The sequence below is a fragment of the Carcharhinus amblyrhynchos genome, chromosome 22 (assembly GCF_965287045.1).
Source record: "Carcharhinus amblyrhynchos chromosome 22, sCarAmb.v2.hapA, whole genome shotgun sequence".
NCBI classification, from domain to species: Eukaryota; Metazoa; Chordata; class Chondrichthyes; order Carcharhiniformes; family Carcharhinidae; genus Carcharhinus; species Carcharhinus amblyrhynchos.
The window spans coordinates 6,897,911-6,920,843 of NC_137345.1; the positions used below are offsets into that span (position 1 = coordinate 6,897,911).

Below are 22,933 nucleotides of genomic sequence, written 5' to 3' on the forward strand. Positions count from 1 at the left end.
ATAGGTTCTATAATCTTAATCTGAGAAGGAACAAACGTCACAAATTACAACAGCTAGTTAGCCATTATTTAACATTACCCTTAATTTGAACTCGACTGGATCTTAGTCGTTCAAAAAGCCACAAGCATGAATTTTTCCAATTTAACTCAGCCACAGTAGAAATAGATTTCCATCACTCCTTGCCCTTGTCAGTCATATCTTTTAAGTTTGACCTTGTCTGATGATTGTAATTCAAAGCACTGAATGCACCAATTGGGTGTGGTCCCAAATGATCCAGTCCTGGATAGTCTCGACTTTGATTCTGGCTCTTTGCGATGTTCTCTAATCTCAATTAAGGAGGCAATGAAAGAGTTACAAAGAGGGGCTTGAGCCTCTGGAACTCTCTTCCTCAAAAGGTAGTGGAATCAGAATTTTTGAACAATTTTTAAGACAGATTTGGATAGATCCTTTCTTAACAAGGGGGATCCTAGAATCATAGAATCCCTACAGTGCAGAAGGAGCCCTTTTGACCCATTGAGTCTGCTCCAATCACAATTCCACCCAGGCCCTATCCTCTTAACCTCATGCATTTACACTTCGAATCCCCTGACACTAAGAGGTAAGTTAGTGTGTCCAATCAACCTAACCTGCACATCTTTGGACTGGGGGAGGAAACCGGAGAACCCGGAGAAAACCCACACAGACACAGGGAGAACATGCAAACTCCACACAATCAGTGACCCAAGCTGGAAATCGAACCTGGGCCCTACAATGCAGAAGAAGGCCATTCAGCCCATCAAATCTGCACTGACTCTCCAAAAGAACATCTCACCAAAGCCTACTCAACTCCCCCTCCCTATCCCTGTACCCCACATGTTTAGCATAACTGACACCAACACATCTTTGGACCGTAAGAGACAAAATAGCATGGACAATCCACCTAACCTGCACATCTTTGGGCTGTGGGAGGAGATTGGAGCACTCAGAAGAAACCCACACAGACACACGGGAAGGGTGCAAACTCCACACCTAACATTGGAATTGAACTCTGATCTCTGGCACTGTGAGGTAGCAGTGCTAACACTTGTGCCACTGTGCCACCCCAATGAAAGGTTATAGGGGGTAAGTAGGAATGTGGGGTTAAAGTTACAATCAGATCAGCCATGGTCTTATTGAACGGGGGGCAGTCTCGAGGGGCAGAGTGGCATACTCCTGCTCCTGATTTGGATCATTCTTTCAAGTGAGGAGGGAGAAAAATGATTCACTCCATTTTAATTTGGTTCATCGTTAGGCTACACTCCTCAAACCATCCATCCAGATGGATAAAGGTAGCAGTTATACCCTCACCTCCAAATTCCACTCCTAGTCATGTGCCATCCTAACTTAGAAATATATTGTCATTCTTTCATCGCCGTTGGGTCCCTACCTAACTGCACCAAGGGTGTAAAGTAAAATAAAAGTAATGTTTATTTATTAGTCACGAGTAAGACTAACATTAACACTGCAATGAAGTTGCTGTGAAATTCCCTAGTAGCCATACTCTGGTGCCTGTTTGGATAAATACACCTCACCAGCATTGGGCTGTGGGAGGAAACTGGAGTAACTCAGAGGACACGGGAAGAACATGCAAACTCCACACAGACAGTGACCCAAGCCAGGAATCGAACCTGGGTCCCTGGCGCTGTGAGGCAGTAGCGCTAACCACTGTACCAACACCGCACAAACCACAACAACTCAATAAATCCAGCACCACATTCTCAAGGGCAACTAGAGAAGGACAATAAATACCCACCTTACCAATTAAGTGAATGAATTGATAAATAAATTCTGCCTTATCCAGAACCTTATTTCTATGGCTGTTGATTGGACAGTTGCAGTTTTCCTTTCTCTTACTTTGAAGAACTAGCATTGGCAGAACTAGGAAAGTCTAGGACTGTAGATACTGGAATCAGAAACAAAAACAGAATCTGCTGGAAAATCTCAGCAGGTCTGACAGCACCTGTGGAGAGAAAATAGAGTCAACCTTTCAAAGTCAGAACAGCTCATCCAGACTCGAAACATTGGCTCTATTCTCTCTCCACAGATACTGCCAGACCTGCTGAGATTTTCCAGCATTTTCTGTTCCTGTGTAGGACAGTCTAACGATGGTTAAAGCATTGAAGTTGATTATGGGAGTTAGTTTCAACTCGAATGACTCCAGCACCCTTTCTTCAGTGTTTTGATAAGGTTCTGATTTGAAAAAGCAACAACAACATTGTTGTAACATAACCGTGCTGTCACCCCGCCCTTCCTCCTTTAAAGTTTATTTATTAGTTTCACGAGTAGGCTTTACATTAACACTGGGGTGGAGATGTCAGTGTTGGATTGGGGTGGGCACAGTAAGAAGTCTCACAAGACCAGGTTAAAGTCCAACAGGTTTATTTGGAATCACCAAATAAACTTGTTGGATTTTAATCTAGTCTTATGCACCCTACAGTGCAGAAAGAGGCCCTTCGGCCCATCGAGTCTGCACCGAACACAATCCCACCCAGGCCCTACCCCCATATCCCTACATATTTTACACACTAATCCTTCTAACCTACACATCCCTGGACACTAAGGGGTAATTTCTTAGCACGACCAATCATCCTAACCCACACATCTTTGGACTGTGGGAGGAAACCCGTGCAGACACGAGGAGAACATGCAAACTCTACTCAGAGAATGACCCAAGCTGGGAATTGAACCCAGGACCCTGGAGGCATAAAGCAGCAGTGCTAACTACTGTGCTATGGTGCTGCTTACTCTTGTGAGACTTCTTACCAATCATTAACATTGCAGTGAAGTTACTGTGAAAATCCCCCAGTCGCCACACACTCTGGCACCTGTTCGGGTTATGCTGAGGGAGAATTTAGCATGGCCAATGCACATAACCAGCACGTCTTTCGGACTGTGGGAAGAAAGTGGAGCACCCGGAGGAAACCCACGCAGATACGGGGGAAGAACGTGCCGACTCGGCACAGACAGTGACCCAAGGTTGGGAATTGAACCCAGGTCTCTGGTGCTGTGGGGGTAGCAGTGCTAACCACTGTGCCACCCACCGTACTGAGGGAGCAGATCTTTTCCTCCACCACGTGACGCCACCGCGATCACCACCTCTTTCTTCACAGCCCTCGTTCTCCATATTAAATTCATCATAACATCCTCCAAATCGGCACTTTCCCTGCATTACACACTCTTCTGTCAAACATCCAAGCCTCTCATTTCAGAATAGCAGCAGCCTTTAGAGCCCAAGGATATGGATTCTTTCCATGAAGTGTAGCTGAACAAAATTTTAATAGTATTTAAATGCCTTTCCCCCAACACCTCCTTTTGCAAACATCACTGAGTTCTTCCATATCAAGTTACAAATAGCAATATGCATAAATATGAGTTTGCCCTGGTTTTATACCACGAATTTCTTTTCTTTGATATCTATCAGCTGCTGGGTAGATCTCATTGCAATTTAAGGCACATGTACCGTTCTTCCAATCTCAGAGCGCTGGAGGTTGAAACAACCTTGCATCTGGAATTGTCAATTAAAAATATTCTGATCACCGCAACCAAACCTTTGATGAAAACGCAGCAGTATGTCTGAAAATACCTAGCACTGGAGGTGCTTTTTTATTCAAGGTGTCTACAAACTTTAAAAATATTAGATTACTCATTGAATCCTGCAGTGCATAAGGAGGCCATTCAGCCCATCGAGTCCACACTGACCACAATCCCACCCAGGTCCTATCCCCATGCATTTACCCTAGCTGGTCCCCCTTACACATGGTCAATTCACCCTTCCCTGGGCTGTGGGAGGAAACTAGAGCACCCAGAGGGAACCCATGTAAGGACGTACAAACTCCACATAGGCAGTGACCCAAGCCAGGAATTGAACCTGTTTCCCTGGCCTTCTGAAGCAGCAGTGCTAACCACTGCGCCACCATGCCACTCCATTGGGCCCAAGATTCTATCTCAATGTTGCTGGTCCCCTCAATGAGAATCCAATGCTACATAGAACAATAGAACCATAGAATCCCCACAATGCAGAAGAAGGCCATTCAGCCCATCAAGTCTGCATTGAGTCTCCAAAAGAACACCTTACCAAGGCCCACCTCAACCCCTCCCTCCTTATCCCTGTAACCCCATGCATTTAGCACAACTAATCCACCAGCACATCTTTGGTCATTAAGGGACAATTTAGCATGGACAGTCCACCTAACCTGCACATATTTAGACAGTGGGAGGAAATTGAAGCACCCAGAGGAAATCCTCACAGACAAGCGGAAGTGACCTACCGAAACCCAAGATCCTGAACATACCCGCTCCGGGGATCCGGGGCCGTGGGGGTCCTCCCTTCACTAGCAGCCTTGGCAACAACCATGGCACCTTTCTGTTGCTGCCTGGACTAATGCAGCCAATCAAAGTGACTGGCAGCTCCAGGGGGTGGGACTTCCAATGATGGGCAGAAGGGCCACTTGCCCCTCATTAATCAGGCCTGCAGCGTTTTATGGCTGACCCACACATATATGCTTGTCATACACGGAGCATGTCAGCTCCATGCCAACATGGTTTCCGGAGGGAAATGTCATTCACATCGCTCTCCCCCTGCCCCGTAATGTTCTCTTTAACCGTTTTCACCCTCATAGCCCTCTGAGAACCCTGCACTCAAATTCTGCCCTCACATACACCCTGATTTTAATTGCTCCATAATTGGCCTTCAGCTGCCAAGCTGCACGAGTAATGGAATCTCCTCCCTGAACCTGAGATGCTACTGAAATCCACGGTAACGCTGCACACTCACTTTGTCAGGAACACAAAGACTATTTATCAATAAGGAAAAACTGTTCAGAGGCCGACAGCTCCATCAATGCTCTAAAGCAGCCTGCTTGGCTGCAAATTTGGCATGTCAGCTACGACTGTCACCAACTTTTACAGATGCACCGTAGAAAGCAGCCTTTCTGGTTGTATCACAGCTTGGTATGGGCTCCTGCTCTGCCCAAGGCTGCAGGAAAGTCGCAAATGTGGCCCAATCCATCATGCAAGCCAGCCTCCCATCCACTGATTCCGTCTACACTTCCAGCTGCCTCGGAAAAGCAGCCGGCATAATCAAGGAACCCACACACCCCGGACATTCTCTCTTCCAGCTTCTCCCTTTGGGAAGAAGTTACAAATGTCTGAGGTCACGTACCAACCGACTCAAGAACAGCTTCTTCCCTGCTGCCATCAGACTTTTGAATGGACCTACCTCACACTAAGCAGACCTTTCTCTACACCCTAGCTACAACTGTAAGACTACATTCTGCATTCTTTTGTTTCCTTCTCTATGAACGGTATGCTTTGTCTGTATAGCACGCAAGAAACAATACTTTTCACTGTATACTAATACATGTGACAGAAATAAATTAAAACCCAAATCAAATCACTACCTGTCTGACATGTCTTCTGTCCAAGTGAGGGCTTCATTCCCTGGGGTGATTACCCACTCTTGTCCCAATTCACCTCTCAAGTCACATAGAATCCTACCGTGCAGAATGAGGCCATTCAGAACATCGAGTCTGCACCAACCACAATCCCACCCAGGCCCTATCCCCATAATCCCATATATTTACTTTAGCTAGTTGCCTTGGCACTTAGGGGTAATTTAGCACGGCCAATCCAAGTAATCTGCACATCTTTGGACATCTTTTGAACATGGAGGAAACCCACACAGACATGGGGAGAACATGCAAACTCCGCACATGATGTGGAATTGCTGGTGTTGGACTGGGGTGGGCACAGTTAAATAGTCTCACAACACCAGGTTAAAGTTTAACAGATTTATTTGGTAGTGCGAGCTTTCGGAGCGCCCGCTTCTTCATCACACGCTTCATCACTCACCTGATAAAGGAGCAGCACTCTGAAAACTCGTGCTACCAAATAACCTCTGCACAGACAGTGAACTAAGCCGGGAATTGAACCCATGTCCCTGGCACTCTTCTGCTGTGTTTCCCTTAAAGGGGCAATCACCACATCCCTCCACCCGTGTCCCCTTTATACAATCTACAATCTTCAATAACCAAATTGCAGGGTGGCACTGCTGCCTCACAGCGTCAGGGACCCGATTCGACTCCCGGTTTGGGTCACTGTCCGTGTGGAGTTTGCACGTTCTCCTTGCGTCTGCGTGGGTTTCCTCTGGGTGATCCGATTTCCTCCCACTCTCCAAAAGTGCGCGGATTAGGTGGATTGGCCATGCTAAATTGCCCCTTACTGTCAGGGGTTGAGTAGGGTAAATAAATAGGGTGATGGGTGGGGTTATGGTCAGCATGGACCTGATGGGCTGAATGGCCTCCTTCTGCAATGTAGCGATTCTATGAAATCTGCTCAAATTCTAACTAAGCAAGTTAGACAATTATGTTTGAGTCTTTGATGGATTTTTCCTGTTTCTTGTCGAGCGGTAATTCTGTAGTCTGAGAGACTTCTATTGAATTGACGTTAACAGGAACTGCAATAATAGATAGCTCTTCTGGTGGAGGCAGTTCATCACCATTTGATTCCACAGAGACACCAGTTATGTCCATAACAGTTTGATCAGGTACTCCGATACTTGCAGGTTCGGAAACATTTCTTGATGGCAACATCGATTGCTGAAGCGTCCCCTTATTCCTTGAGTGATCCATTTGTTTACGAATGATCTATCTCTCCATGTCCAATGGGTGTGACAGCAATCCGGTCAGAGAGACAATAATCCCAGGGATCTAATTTGATCCACTACTGTAATTTCATAATACGACGCTTTATAATATGATCTAATTTTTTTTTAGTTGCTGTGGTGATGGCTCATTGATTCGCTCTTGAGGCTTGTGTGTTTTTAAACATAAACATCTTTATTGGTAGCCTTTAACGTTCTACAGTTCCAAATATGGTCTTGCACGGAGTCCTTCCATGGCCATGCTAGTGTCAGGGGGTCTAGCTAGGGTAAATGCGTGGTGTTGTGGGGATAGGGCCAGGGTGGGATTGTTGTCAGTGCAGGCTTGATGGGCCAAATGGCCTCCTTCTGCACTGTAGGGATTCTATGATTCTTCCATGCAGGCTTGCTGCTTTTCCATTCGCATTTGCAATTCGGCAATTTTTCTCTACCATGGAATCTCAGCTTCTTTTTCTCTGAATCGTTAATTCTGCTGCCAATTTCAATGCCTTTTATCTAGAATCATAAAATCCCTCCTACAGTGCAGAAGGAGGCCATTTGGCCCATTGAGCCTGCAACTGACCACGATCCCACCCAGGCCCTATCCCCATAACCCTGGATATTTACCTCGCTAATCTCCCTGACACTAATGGGCAATTTAGCATGGCCAAGTCCTCCTAACCCGCACATCTTTGGTCTGTGGGAGGAAACCGGAGCATCCGGAGGAAACCCATGCAGACATGGGGAGAACATGCAAATTCCACACAGTCACCCAAGCTGGGAATCGAGCCCAGGTTCCTGGCGCTGTGAGGCAGCAGTGCTAACCACTCAGCCATCTCTTCAGTTAATTTCTCACTGTCCCATTTCCTTTCCTCAAGCTTTTACTCTCCTGATTCCATCCTTCTCTGGACTCATTCTTATTTTCTAGTTGCTTTTTCATGGACTTCAGTTTATCTTCCATTGTTTCAGTAACTTCTCCTTCTTAACTTCATGGTGGAATTTTATGCAACATTTTATTCTCCAAGTTTGCAGTCAGTCACTTTGTCTTGTTTGAATGTCTTCTCTCAAGCTTTAATTCTTTTTGCTATCCCTCTTTATGTTCAATAGTTCCTGGTTACTTTTGGAGTCTTTAATTCTCTTGCTTCTTCTGAGGTGAATGCCTCTTGTTCTTACTGGGCATTTACATTTCACAAACGGAGCTGCTAAACTTCTTGACTTCATTGTTGGTTGAGTCTGCCTCTGATGAAGTGTTGACTTGTTTCCACTCTGCAATTCTCTCAATGCCCTTCATTTGGTCATTTAGTGTCTTTCTTTGCCCTTTCTCTGTGTTCTTTCAATGCCCTCTTTCTGGGATCTTTCTGTGCTTTCCTTCCAGGGTCATTTATTGCCCTCTTATGGAGGCTTCCAGCGTCCTCCTTTTGGCATCTTTCATGGCCTCCCCCAAGGCTTTCTGTTGCCTTATCGTTGAGGTGTTTGTTGTTCTCTATCTGGGGTCTTCTCCAATTTTCCTGTCCATTGTCCTCTGCTTTGTCTTGTGATTGCTGCTTTAAATCCATTTCCTCTTCAAATGAATTATTGCTTTAAGACTGTCAACCTTTTTTTTAACTGCCTGCAGCTGCCGGTTCTCTCTCTTTGTGCTTTTCCTGCACTTCTGAAGTTTTGGCGGGGATCCTGGCTGCTCCTTTTCGATCCCATTTAAAACTTTTCAACCTTCTCTTCCGCTGGTAGAAATCCCTTCTCGCGATCTCTGCAGCTTTTCCTTTTCCCTTTGGCCAGTTGGAGAGTCCGTTCTCCCTCCTCTTCCCAACATGCTGTTTCCCCTTATCAATTCCAATGGGATGTCCGGCATGTTCTGTTCGGGGCTCTTTCCCGAAAAATAAATTGAGGACTTCTCTTTTTCCCCTAAAAAGCCTTGAACTTTGCTGCCTGCAGTACCACAGTGCAGGGATTGTGACTTGACAACCAGCCTACCATCACCCCTCTTCACCTCCCTTCTCCCCACCATAGGCTCTGTCATCTCAGCTCCTCAGTTTCCCACGTGCGTTAAGAACTTGCAACAGCTCCTTAGGGCATTTTTTCCATTTACTTTGAACACTGCTCTCTGTTCCTTTTGCTTCAACAAAAACCTCTGCAACAACCCTTCGTCTTCTCTTCAAACTTAAGTTCCGCTTTGTCTTAAACTCAAAATCACAGCTCTTGCTTCTGAAGGTTTTCCTCTTAGAAACCACAGACTCCCTACAGGGCAGAAGGAGGCCATTTGGCCCATCGAGCCTGCACTGACAACAATCCCTGCAACCTCATGCATTAATCCCCCTTGACACTAAGAGGCAATTTAGCACAGCCAATCCACCCAACCCACACATCTTTGGAGTGTGGGAGGAAACCAGAGCACCCGGAGGAAACCCACACAGACACAGGGAGAATGTGCAGACTCCACTCAGACCTGAGGCCAGAATTGAACCCGGGCCCCTGGTAACCACTGTGCCACCGTCCTGCTGTGATCCTGCTAACTATAAAAGTAAAAGTAAAATAAAGTTTATTTATTAGTCACAAGTAAGGCTTACGTTGGCACTGCAATGAAGTTACTGTGAAATTCCCCGAGTCACCGCACTCTAGTGCCTGTTCGGGTCAATCACCCTAACCAGCACATCTTTCAGACTGTGGGAGAAAACTGGAGCACCTGGAGGAAACCCACACAGACATGAGGAGAACATGCAGACTCCGCACAGACAATGGCCAGAATTGAACCCGGGATCCTGGCACTGTGAGGCAGCAATGCTAACCACTGTGCCACAGTGCTGCCCCTTGTTTAATTTTCTTCTATACGTTCCTGAACTTTTGACTGCATCAGCCAATTCAAATCCAGCCCGCGTCTACACCTCAGGGTCTGGCAACATCTCAACAATTCACTGAATCTACTTTCCCAAAGACAGGCACTTGTGTGAGTATCTTTTTCCTTCAAATTTTGGTCAAAACAGGATACTCACTGGTGTTGGGCCAGAGGTAGAACCAGCCATAATTCATCCCTATCCCCATCGCCAATATAATGATGCCATCTCACAAACTTTGCCAGGCGCACAAAGGGTACTTACTAACAAGACAAAATAGCACAGAGGCTCCCCCTCTCCCCCACTTTCATGCATGCCCTGGAGCAGCCACCCCCAGCTTCACTAGTCCCTAGATGTCTTCTATATGTATTCAGACTGTCTTCTGCCCGTGCGAGGACTCCATCCCCTGGGGATGATTACTCAATCTCATCCCAATTGGGACATCAGGCCAGGTGACCCTCAGCTGCTGTGTTGCCCTCAAAGGGACAAACATCCCATTCTACCTCTCTGATATGCTGTTGGTCACCAACCCTAATCTTGTCCTGTGCGGCTGGGTATCAAATGTGATAATGGTCCTGAAAGCGTCTTGGGGACATTTTACTACATTAAAGGCTCTCCATGAATGCAAGTTGCTATTTTTGCAGATAGCCTGTGACATCAATCAGTGGGTAGCTTCAACCAACTAAAAGGGCCAAAATGGAACGTTCCTGTTATTTAAACAATTGGCTTGGGTCTTTAACCAAATTGTCCCCTCTCCCAGGAGATTTGGGTAGGTGGGAGGTCCATATTATGGCGCACAGGGTATCACAGCTACATGGAGCAAGCTTTCATTTCCTGTCTTACATTCGCAAAATACTGCAGATGTTGGAAATCCGGAATGATCAAAAACCGTTGAACTCAAATTGAGTCCAGAAGGCCCTGGAGAGTGGGGTTGAAAGATAAACTGCTGTTCTTCAAGCACCTCCTTCCTTCTTCCTGGCCCCTTCCCCATTTCTACTGGCTTAAAAATCTCTGACATTTCCAGCTCTCTCCAGTTCCGATGAAAGGTCAACTGGCGAAACATTGGCTGGAATTCTCTGGCCGTTCATGCCCCACTGCCGCACGGCTAGCGAGAATGGAGAATTTGGCGCTCAGTCAAAACTCCGATCGTTGCAGCGGGACTGGAGAATCTAGCTCCAGGCAAGGTTGGAGAATCCCAGCCCGTTAACTTTGCCTCCCTCTGCAGTTGCTTTTAAAGTTAAAGTTTATTTATTAACGACAAGTAAGTCTCATATTAACACTGCAATGAAGTTATTGTGAAAATCCTCTATTGCCCCACTCTGGTACACTGAGGGAGAATTTAGCATGGCCAATGCACCTAACCAGCATGTCTTTCGAATTGTGGGAGGAAACCGGAGCGCCTGGAGGAAACCCACACAGACACAGGGAGAATGTGCAAACTCCACTCAGACAGTGACCCAAGCCAGGAATCGAACCCAGGTCCCTGGCACTGTGAAGCGGCAGTGCTAACCACTGTGCCACCATGCTGGCTGACTGACTGAGTTGCTCCAGCATTCTTTTGTTCACATTTCTACGTTCATCCATTATTGTCTATTACAACCATTACTCATACCCTAAGTGCCGTGCCTTAGTTAAGACAACACAATCCTGCTCTCTCACAGCAATACAGTTTCTTCAAGGAGATCAATTAGCCTTTCAACACATCCCTCTTTTAGTTAACCAGCTGAGTACCTGCATTAGGCACAACTATCAATGTTAGGTTACAGTCACATGTTTATTACTGGGCACTGCCACGGTTTATTTCTGTGTCAGGTTTCTCTGCCAGTTTGTATGTATCATGTGAGTATATATCTGTCAGAACATCACAGTATTTTCCCTGCGCAACTACTTTTCCAGAGATTCCCTAGAGTGCAGAAGGGGGCCATTCGGCCTATCGAGTCTGCACCGACCACAATCCCCCAGGCCTTACCCCTGGACCCCATGTATTTACCCTGCTAGTCCCCCTGATGCTATGGGTCAATTTAGCATGTCCAATCAACCTAACCCGCACATCTTTGGATTGTGGGATAAAACCTGAGAAACTGAAGGAAACCCACGCAGACACGTGGAGAATGTACAAACTCCACACAGACAGTGACCCGAGGCTGGAATCGAACCCGGGTCCCTGGCGCTATGGGGCAGCAGTGCTAACCCACTGTGACACCGTGCCAGCCCAATTGTGTGGATTTTGCAAAGTTTTTTTTATCATCCGTCATTTCCTCCAGGAAATTCCCCCTGTACAAGGGAAGCCCTCTTGGTGCAAAGAGTTGCGTCTCAGGGAAATCTCCAACTCTCTGAATATTCAGGTGTCAGCAACTTACACATTTCCCGTGTGAAATGAAACCAGGGTCTAGATAAATGTCAAGCTGGTGATTTTGTAATAAGATGTGTCGCTTTGAATACTCAGTGTTGGGTTTCCATTTCTAAATAGAGGACAAGAGGGATGAACTTCAATTGGAGGGACAGACCTCATTGGGGCTGGAAGGGGTTTTCCAGGGATGGGTTTTAATAGACAGTGAGAGCCCTGCAATTTAGACAACTTAGACTCGATGGTTTGAGTTATAAGGAGAGGTTGGATAGACTGTTTTTCTTTCCCTCTGGAACGTAGCGGGCTTAGGGGTGATCTTTTAGATGTCTATAAAATAATGAGGTGCTTAGATCAGCTAGATGGTCAGTATCTTTTCCCAAAGGTAGGGGAGTCTAAAACAAGAGGGCATTGGTTTAAACTGAGAGGGAAGAGATACAAAAGGGTCCAGAGGAGCATTTTTATCACACAGAGAGTGGTGAGTGTCTGGAACAGGCTGCCAGAAGCAGTAGTAGAGGTGGGTACAATTTTGTCTTTTAAAAAGCATTTAGATATGGGTAAGATGGGTATAGAGGGATATGGACCAAATGCAGGAAATTGGGACCAGTTTAGTGGTAATAAAAAAAGGGCAGCATGGACAAGTTGGGGCAAAGGGCCTGTTTCCATGCCATAAACCCCTCTGACTGTAGGGCTGGTATTTTACACCATTACTTAGGTGAGGCTCGTAAAATCCTGCTCCAGGCCAAATCAGGGCGGGCTTGCGAAATACCACCCCGACCTACAAGGGGAGCAGAGACATAGGAACACCGCTAACTGCAAATTCTCTTCAAGTCACACACAACCCTGATTTGGAAGTATATCACTGTTCCTTCACTATTACTGGGTCAAAATTCCATCATATGATTCTCTGACTCCCAGACAGATGGATTGCGATGGGAAAGGGAGAATCCGAGAGAAATGGCCTGTAAGTATATTTTTTTAACTGGAGCCTTTTCTTCAATAACATTAATCCTTGTGTTGGAAATTGACACGGTAATGGGTGAGAGAACGTGAGTATTTATCTTCCGTCACTTGCCTCTACAAAGAGGCAAGGCAAGAAAAAGATCCAGAAAAGGCAGTGGAAGAAAAATGAGAGAATCTGCTTCGGTCAAATTCAGACTCTGAAGCCAGCACTGAACTGAGAGAGACTAAAATTCCTCAACTCTCCCATTGACTATTACCCTTCAGAAAACATGGAATTTAGAATATTACCGTCACGATTTTAATCAGGCAATGGAGGTTGGCCTTCTTGAATATGAACTCTCTGATTAAGGGCCAAATTGGTGGTTCAATCAGGAAGCCCCACGCTCTGTACTTAAATGGCGTGTTAGTTCCTCTGGCACTCTGGATGGACTGTTCCTCCGGCACTCTGAATAGTGTTGTTGGATCTTGTAAATAGAGGGATTTTGGTGAAGGGGCTTCCGCCTCCAAGGACCTATTACAATTACCATCACATACAATGTCTGGGGTCTGAGCTCAAATGCTTCAATCCTCTCCTCTCTCCCTTTCCCCCAACTATTCAGGCGAGCCTGATCCTTCAGAGATCTTAGAATTGTCAGACGCTGCAATCCTCCCCAAACCTGCATCAGCCTTTCGATACTAAGTGTGTTTTCTTAATGCACAGCCTGTGGTAAACGTATCTCTTTACACAGCAGTTTCCAGGTCTGATGCAGCGCCTCCTCACTCCATAAAAGGACATTTATTCACCAAACACTTCAGCCAGTGGGAACAAGGAGATGCCCATTCAACAATCTTCTCAATCCCATTCACATTGGCATTGTTTTTGCTGGAGTTTGGTGGAGGGATCTCATAGAGATTTGTAAGGTTCTAACAGGATTAGATAGAGTAGATGCGGGGAGGATGTTCCCGATGGTGGGGCAGTCCAGAACCAGGGGTCACACTCTGAGAATTCAGGGTAGACCATTTAGGATGGAGGCGAGGAGACATTTCTTCACCCAAAGAGTGGTGAGCCTGTGGAATTCATTGCCACAGGAAGTAGTTGATGCCAAAATATTGACTGTATTCAAGAGGTGGCTGGATATAGCAGTTAGGGCGAATGGATCAAAGGTCCATGGGGAGAAAGCAGGGTTAGGCTGTTGAGTTGGATGATCAGCTATGATTGTGATGAATAATGGAGCAGGCTCAAAGGGCCAAATGGCCTCCTCCTGCTCCTATCTTCTATGTTTCTATGTTCTCACAACCTTGTTCGACTGAAAGAAAAGGCATACCCATAGAAAGATAGAACTCACATTTATATAGTAGCTTCCATCATTTTAAGATGTCCCAAGACACTTATAGAAGTAAGTCTGCCAATTTACACACAACACGATCCCATGAACTGCAATGTAATAATGATCATGCAATCTGTTCTAGTGATTGAGGGATAAACATTGACCAGGGTACAGGGATAACACTCCAGCTATTCTTTGAACACCGCTGTACAGTCCATTCCTTCGACAGCGCTTTCCAAAGCAGTGATCTCTACCACCCCGAAGGACAAGGGAAGTCGACACATGGGAAAACCATGACCTGCAAATTCCCTCCAAGTTGCACACAACCCTGATTTGGGAATATATCACCATTCCTTCACTATTACTGCGTCAAAAAGTGGAATACACTCCCTGACAGTACGTGGGTGTGCCTACACCAGAAGGACTACAGAAGCCCAAGGACACGGCTCACCAAGTGGAGGCAGTGGTACTGTCACTGGACTAGAATTTCAGACACCCAGGGGCCCGGGTTCGAATCCCACCTTGGCAGACGATGAAATTTGAATTCAATAGAATCCGGAATTAAAAGTCCAACGACAATTGTTGTAAAAAGCTATCGAGGAAATCTGGTTAGCCTATAGACCTGTGGATGGCTCTTAAATGTCCTCAGGGGATGAGCTGATTCAGCCAATGATGCCCATATCCCATGAATAAATAAAACTACCTGCTCACACCCTCAAAAGTGGGAGCAGCGGTGGAAAAAGTGGCGAAGAAAGCATATGGCACACTTGCTTTCATCGGCCGCGACATCGAGTATAAAGTTTGGTAAATTTGGAATGATGTGTCCGATTCTGGTTACCACACTGCCAGAAGGATGTGGAGGCTTTGAAGGGAGTACAGAAAAGGTTTACCAGGATGTTGCCGGGTATAGAGGGTATTGGTTATGGGGATAGATCCCATAAACTGGGATTGTTCTCTCCGGAAAGACAGAGGCTGAGGAACGACTTGATAGAAGTTTATAAACTTATGAGAGATGTGGATAGGGTGAACAGATGGAAGCTTTTTCCCAGGGCAGAAATGACAATTACGAGGGGGAACAAGTTCAAAGTAAGGGAGGGGGGGAAGGTGTGGGGGAAGTTTTTTACACAGAGGGTGGTGAGGGCCTGGAATGCACTGCCAAGTGAGGTAGTTGAGGCAGATACGTTAGCGACATTTAGGACTTGTCTGGATAGACACATAAACAGGTGGGGTATGGATGGATACAGTTGATTAGTCTAGATAGGACAACATGACCAGTGCAGGCTTGTGGGCCGAAGGGCCTGTTCCTTTGCTGTACTGTTCTTTGTTCAAGGGCAATTAGGGGTGAGCAATAAATACTGGCCTTGCCATTGATGCTCAGTTAGATGAATGAATGAAAAATAACAGTGGCAAACAGAACCTTAATTTAATGTTTCACCTGAAAATGTAGCACTGGAGTTGCCAGCCGTGCTTTTGTGCTGGAGTAGGGTTCGAACCCACAACTTTCAGACTCAGAATGACAGCAGCATCCACACAGCCACATTCTGACATCGAGCTATTGGTCAAATGTGGGTCCACACTGCACAAATGTGGGCTGTACGCTGGCACAGTGCTTAGCACCGCTGCCTCACAGTGCCAGGGGCTCGGGTTTGATTCCCGGCTTGGGTCAGATTCCCGGCTTGGGTCACTGTCTGTGCAGACTCTGTACGTTCTCCCCCGGTGTCTGCGTGGGTTTCCTCCGGGTGCTCCGGTTTCCTCCCGCCGTCTGAAAGACGTGCTGGTTAGGTGCATTGGCCGTGCTAAATTCTCCTTCAGTGTACCCGAACAGGTGCTGGAGTGTGGCGACTAGGGGGATTTTCACAGTAACTTCACTTCAGTGTTAATGTAAGCCTTACCCGTGACACTGATAAATAAACTTTAACCTTAAACTTAATTGCAACTTCGCAACTATGCAAACTGTAGTATTCAGTTTGTTTCCAAAGATGCCCAAATGGCTCCCAGGCAGAGAAGCTAAATGATGGAGGCAGCTTTAGTTTTTACCTGGAATGTAATACAAACATAGAGGGCCATCAGGGAGATGCAGAGCAGGCTGTATGACTCAGGTGTACCTGACCTATGTTGCTCTGTGCCAATATTGTCGAGTATGTGGGCGATTCATATACCTCTATAGTATATTTTACATATCATTGTTAGTTTGCAGGCTCACACTAACATTCCAGGCCCACATGTTTCCTGAGTAAGCTGTATTCCCCTCTGTAGGATTGGAAATCTAGCTTGCGATGCCTTCGGCCTATCAAGTCAATGAAACTTTGCGCAGGTCTTTTTTTCTCATTGGACGGGCTAAAATTGCATTCTAATCTAAAGGGTCAAAACGGGAGTGAGTAAACGGATTCTGCGTCCGGGGCAGGGACAGAACTGGAGCAGTGAGTGTCTTGGGTACTGTTTGCTTGGCCGTAAGTTCAATGCTTTGAAACGTCCTCACAGTTTTGTCCATAAGGCGTGTGTTTAAAGTAAAGTTTCTTTATCAGCGTCACAAGTCAGCTTACATTAAGACGGCAGTGAAGCTACTGTGAAAATCCCCTAGTCACCAAATTCCAGTGTCTGAGTTTAGGAGGATGAGGGGAGTACCTTATTGAAACTTACAGGCTACTGCCAGGCCTGGATAGAGTGGACGTGGAGAGGATGTTTCCATTAGTAGGAAAAACTAAATCCAGAGGGCACAACCTCAGGCGAAAGGGATGATCCTATGAAACGGAGGTAAGGAGGAATTTCTTCAGCCAGAGAGTGGTGAATCTGTGGTGGTGGAATATTGGACTGGTGGTGAGGAGAAAGGAAAAGCAGCAGTGAGCTGCCTGGCAGTGCGAATCCTGCGTCATTTTAACAATTTCACTGCCCCTCCTTGATCGCCTCCACCCCCGGTCAGTTCCCCGGCTGAAACCAGAGGAAAGCCATCAGTTGGACAAGAACAGCAGGGGGTGGTGGGGGTGGGGCGGTCGCAGTAGGGGGAAAGGTGGGGGATGGAGGAAACTCACCAACTGACTCCTTACGGCGAGAAAGGGTCTCACACACAGTCAGGGAGGGCGAGAGGGCCAGCAGGAGGAGGAGGGGGCAGCATGCAAGGTCTGGGGGTAGGGAGCCGTGGGGGCTGTGAAGGGGGGTGGACGTGGGGCTGTTGGGGGGTTGGGGGCAGGGTGGGGGGGGGGTTGGGTGAGGGGGTGGGTTGAGGGGGCCTGGAGCATGTGAGGGGGGAGGGTGAGGGGTAGGGGTGAGAGGCTGGGACAGGGAGCTGTGGTGTGTGGCAGAGGGCAGGGTGGAGGGTAGAACACAGATAGAGCATAGAGCATTACAGCGCAGTACAGGCCCTTCGGCCCTCGATGTTGCGCCGACCAGTGGAACCAATCTAATGGCCCTCTGACCTAAACTATTCCAATGTTATCCATATGCCTATCCACTGACCATTTGAATGCCCTTAAAGTTGGCGAGTCCACAACTGCTGCAGGCAGGGCATTCCACGACCTTACTACCCTCTGAGTAAAGAACCTACCTCTGACATCCGTCCTATAATTACCACCCCTCGATTTAAAGCTATGCCCCCTCGTGTTAGCCATCACCATCCGAGGTAAAAGGCTCTCACTGTCCACCCTATCCAATCCTTTGATCATTTTGTATGCCTCAATCAGGTCACCTCGTAACCTTCTTCTCTCCAATGAAAATAACCTCAAGTCCCTCAGCCTTTCCTCATAAACCTTCCCACCTCCTCTGCACCCTTTCCAATGCCTCCACATCTTTCTTATAATGCGGCGACCAGAACTGTTCGCAATACTCCAAGTGCGGCCGCACCAGAGTTTTGTACAATTGTAACATGACCTCACGGCTCCGAAATTCAATCCCTTAACCAATAAAAACTAACACACCGTACGCCTTCTTAACAGCCTTATCAACCTGGGTGCCAACTTTCAGGGATCTATGCACATGTACCCCGAGATCTCTCTGCTCATCAACACTACTAAGAGTCCTTCCATTAGCCCTATATTCTGTACTCCTGTTACTCTTTCCAAAGTGAATCACCTCACACTTTTCCATATTAAACTCCATCTGCCACCTCTCAGCCCAGCTCTGCAGCTGATCTATGTCCCTCTGCAAACTGTAACATCCATCCTCACTGTCTACTGTTTACTCCTGTTAATCCCAGTCTCCTGCTCTTTCCCCCTGAAGTATTTAATCAGTTTTTCTTTAAAGGGTATTATTGAATTTGCCACTACCACCCCACTGGGCTGTCTATTCCTAATCCAAATCTGCTTTTGTTTGCCGATACCTTATTTCTCCCTCTTGTTATCAAACCACCAGACAGAGAATAAGGCTCCTCTCTATTCATGCTGTCTAAACCTTTCGCCGTTTTAAACACGGGCTTCACTCTGGGCCCTCGTGGCGCATTCTTGGCCAACACTTCACCATCAAACCAGATTGCCTGAGGCAGGTGATCTGGTCCTTACTGTTGTCTGTGGGATCTTGCTGTGCGTGGATTTGCTGCCATGGCCACCACTTGCTGCTGGCGTTTACAATTAATTGATCGTCTTCATTAACTTATGTTTCCTACATTGCCACACTTCAGTAACACTTCATTGGCTGTAAAGGGCTTTAGCAAGTCTGGTATGAGGGCAATCTAATAACAACAAGCTCGTGATTTCTTCCTGCTTCATGAGACAGGTAGAAGTGACAGCGAGGGGACAATCTGAGTGCTGAGGTTAGATAACTAATAAAGTGCAAAGGAGTTGAGCAGATTATAACCAACAGCCCCTAACACAGCGCTGATGTCACTGCAGAGTTCGCAAAAATTTTGTGTGAGGAATAATTCTGCGTTTGGGGTGAATTTCTGTGTTAATGTGACTGTAGGTGCAGTGGGGTGCAGTGGGGTGGAGTGGGGTGGAGTGGGCTGAAATGGGGTGCAGTGGGGTGGAATGGGGTGCAGTGGGGTGCAGTGGGGTGGAGTGGGGTGCAGTGGGGTGCAGTGGGGTGGAGTGGGGTAGAGTGGGGTGCAGTGGGGTGCAGTGGGGTGGAGTGGGGTGCAGTGGGGTGGAGTGGGGTGGAGTGGGGTGGAGTGGGGTGGAGTGGGGTGCAGTGGGGTGCAGTGGGGTGCAGTGGGGTGGAGTGGGGTGGAGTGGGGTGGAGTGAGGTGCAGTGGGGTGGAGTGGGGTGGAGTGGGGTGGAGTGGGGTAGAGTGGGGTGGAGTGGGGTGCAGTGGGGTGCAGTGGGGTGCAGTGGGGTGGAGTGGGGTGCAGTGGGGTGGAGTGGGGTGCAGTGGGGTGGAGTGGGGTGGAGTGGGGTAGAGTGGGGTAGAGTGGGGTGCAGTGAGGTGGAGTGGGGTGCAGTGGGGTGGAGTGGGGTGGAGTGGGGTGCAGTGGGGTGCAGTGGGGTGCAGTGGGGTGGAGTGGGGTGGAGTGGGGTGCAGTGGGGTGGAGTGGGGTGCAGTGAGGTGGAGTGGGGTGCAGTGGGGTGCAGTGGGGTAGAGTGGGGTGCAGTGAGGTGGAGTGGGGTGCAGTGGGGTGCAGTGGGGTGGAATGGGGTGCAGTGGGGTGCAGTGGGGTGCAGTGGGGTGGAGTGGGGTAGAGTGGGGTGCAGTGGGGTGCAGTGGGGTGGAGTGGGGTGGAGTGGGGTGCAGTGGGGTGGAGTGGGGTGCAGTGGGGTGGAGTGGGGTGGAGTGGGGTGCAGTGAGGTGGAGTGGGGTGCAGTGGGGTGGAGTGGGGTGGAGTGGGGTAGAGTGGGGTGCAGTGAGGTGGAGTGGGGTGCAGTGGGGTGCAGTGGGGTGGAGTGGGGTAGAGTGGGGTGCAGTGAGGTGGAGTGGGGTGCAGTGGGGTGGAGTGGGGTGCAGTGGGGTGGAGTGGGGTGGAGTGGGGTAGAGTGGGGTAGAGTGGGGTAGAGTGGGGTAGAGTGGGGTAGAGTGGGGTGCAGTGGGGTGCAGTGGGGTGGAGTGGGGTGGAGTGGGGTGCAGTGGGGTGCAGTGGGGTGCAGTGGGGTGGAGTGGGGTGGAGTGGGGTGGAGTGGGGTGCAGTGGGGTGCAGCGGGGTGGAGTGGGGTGGAGTGAGGTGACTGTTGATTCATCCCACACAGCCCACATGAAATAATGTGCAGAAATTGGAGGTTTGATTGCAGCCTTAATCTTGGATTGATCCATGGGTAATGTTTTCAAGGTCAGATTATACTCTGAATCTGATTTAAATGACACTGCGATCCTCCATTTGGATCTTTTTTTGTTGTTGTGAGGACGGAAGATTAAAATAAGATGAGCTCTGCTGGCTGCAAGGATTGTGTATTGGATTGCGTTAGAAATCAAAGAATAGTTAAAGCAAGGTGGATGCAACCTGTGTGGAACAGCAGCAACGGGCCAAATGGCCTGTTTCTCTGCTGTAATTGAGCACTCGGTATAGGGACAATATTTTTTATTCGTCCACGGGATGTGGGTTTTGCTAGATGGCCCACCCCTAACTGCTGTGACTCTGGCTAACTCGGGTAAGACCCCTCTGAGTGGCTCCCATGAAAAGGTCTGGAAATCTTTGGGATTCTCATATGGAGAAGGTGGGACATAGGACACAAATAAAAAGGTACGGATCCTTTCCCAGTAAGGGCCCAATCTAGCCAATTTGTAACTCCAGAATTTTTTTCCCCTGAAAGGACAGATGGGTTTTTTACAACAATCAATAACAGTTATATGGTCATCATCAGACTTTTAATTCCAGCTTTTTATTGCATTCAAATTTCACCATCTGCTGTGGTGGGATTTGAACCCTGATCCCCAGAGCATAGACTTTAGATCTCTAGCCCAGTGACATATCCACTATGCCACCGTCTCCCCGAATTTACAGTCCACAAATGTAGCCCTTTGTGTGGCTCCCATGAAAAGGTCTGGAAATCTTTGGGATTCTCATATGGAGAATGTGGGACACAGGGCACGATAATAAGGTATGGATTCTTTCCCAGGAATATTCAAGGAAGTTCGCATTTCCCTCATGGCTGGTCTGTATTCCTTGCTTTTCCATAGTAATTACTGATGACTAAAGTACATAGTTTGATACATCATGATGATTAAACCTCCTAATTATATTTGAAGTTAAAGAAAGAATATAGCAAACAGTCCGGTGTTGACCCAATTTTTTTGGGGGGCTTGCTGGGTACGATATCTCTTTGCAGAGACTTGGGGGTAATGATGTCATCACTGTGCATGTAACGTCAACACTGCTGCTACGGCAAGGTGCACACATCACCCTGTTAGAGAGGGAGAGTGGGGAGAATGAGAGGGAGTGGAAGGGAGGCATGTAATTGAGAGAGACAGTGAGCATGAGTGAGGGGGAGGATGAGTTAGAGAGAGAGAGAGAATGAGAGAGAGAATGGGAGAAAGGGGAAAGATGAGAGAGAGAATGGGACAGAAAGAGTAGGAGAGGAAGAGGGATGGGTAAATGAGAGAGACAGTGAGCATGAGAGAGAGAGGTTGAGAGAGGGGGAAGATGAGTTAGAGAGAGAGAGAATCTGAGAGTGGGGGAGAGAGAGAAGATGAAAGAAAGAGAGAGAGGGAAGATGAGAGAGAGAGAGCGAGAGAGAGAGAATGGGAGAGAGGGGGAAGATGAGAAAGAGAGAGAGAGAGAAAATCAGAGGGAGAATGGTAGAGAGAAGATGAGAGAGAGAATAGGAGAGAAGGGGAAGATGAGGAAGAGATAGAGAGAGAAAATCAGAGAGAGAATGGGAGAAAGAAGATGAGAGAGAGAGAATAGGAGAGGGGGGAATATGAGAGAGAGAGAGAGAATGGAAGAGAGGGGAAGGATGAAAGAGAAAGAGAGAGAATCAGAGAGAGAATAGAAGGGAGAAAGGCAGATAAATGGGAGAGATGGAGTGAAAACAAGAGAGGCAGAAGGAAAGAGAGAGAGAAGGAGAGTTGGGGAGAAGAATGTGAGAGAGAGAGAGGATGAGAGAGAGTGAATGAGACAGAGGGGAGAACTAGAGTGAGAAAGTGAGAATGAGAGAGGCAAAAAGAGTGCAAGAGAAAATGAGAAAGAGAAAGAGAGAGAGAAGGCGAGAGTGAATGAGAGAGGAAGAATTAGAGGGCAGAGAGAGAGAGGAAGATGTGTGGAGAGAGAATCAGAGAGAGGGAGGGAGGGAAGCTGGGTTGTTGCATATCACAGAACAGGTGCTGTGGTGGATGCTGTACAAATGCTGACATGGTAGAAACTGGTGCTGCCTCTTTGCCCAGCAGTTTGTTGCAGGCTGACGGCAAAATGTACACCGGACAGACACAGGGGCCTTTAAATCTAACAAACCCTCCCAACAAACGCTTCACTTGTGTGCTAACTGTCTCAGTGCTCTGTGATACTGTGCACTGCAGCTAATTCCAGGCAACAGATCAGTCACACTGATACAGGGGCTGCTGCTTCACATATGCATTACACAGAAAATAAGACCTGTTCATTAAGAGCATCAAATCGAAAATATGACCCTACCTTTTTTGTTTGCAGGGATATTGAGTATTAAGAAACTCCCACAGCACTCTCGCCTCTGTTAATCAGATTAGCAGCCTGCCTGCTTCCTTTTTTCCACGATTTGCCCCTTTACTGAGATGTTATTCCGAAGCCTGTGCATGTGTGTTCCACCAGCAATGCAGCAACTGCTCTAGCGTCTGCTCCTCCTCCAATAAACGTGGCAGCTCCTGGGAGCTTTTCCATTCGTTCAGCTCCAGGACCACTCACAGGAGCCCTTCATACATGATTCATATATTGACAGCTTCCACATTTTGCTCCCCTCTCTCGCCCTGTTCCTCTTTAACTCACACCCCATCTCTCATTCTCTCAACCAT

At 47.5% G+C, this 22,933-nt stretch overlaps 1 protein-coding gene across 1 annotated transcript in view; it reads right to left on the reverse strand.

The window, feature by feature from the left end:
- cntn2 (contactin 2) overlaps nucleotides 1-22,718 on the reverse strand; it is a 175,756-nt gene extending 153,038 nt beyond the window's left edge. Inside the window, exon 1 of the mRNA XM_080209753.1 lies at nucleotides 22,581-22,718. The gene's annotated coding sequence lies outside the window, so the exon portion shown is untranslated. The remainder of the gene's footprint in view (nucleotides 1-22,580) is intronic.
- Nucleotides 22,719-22,933: the final 215 nt, after the last annotated feature.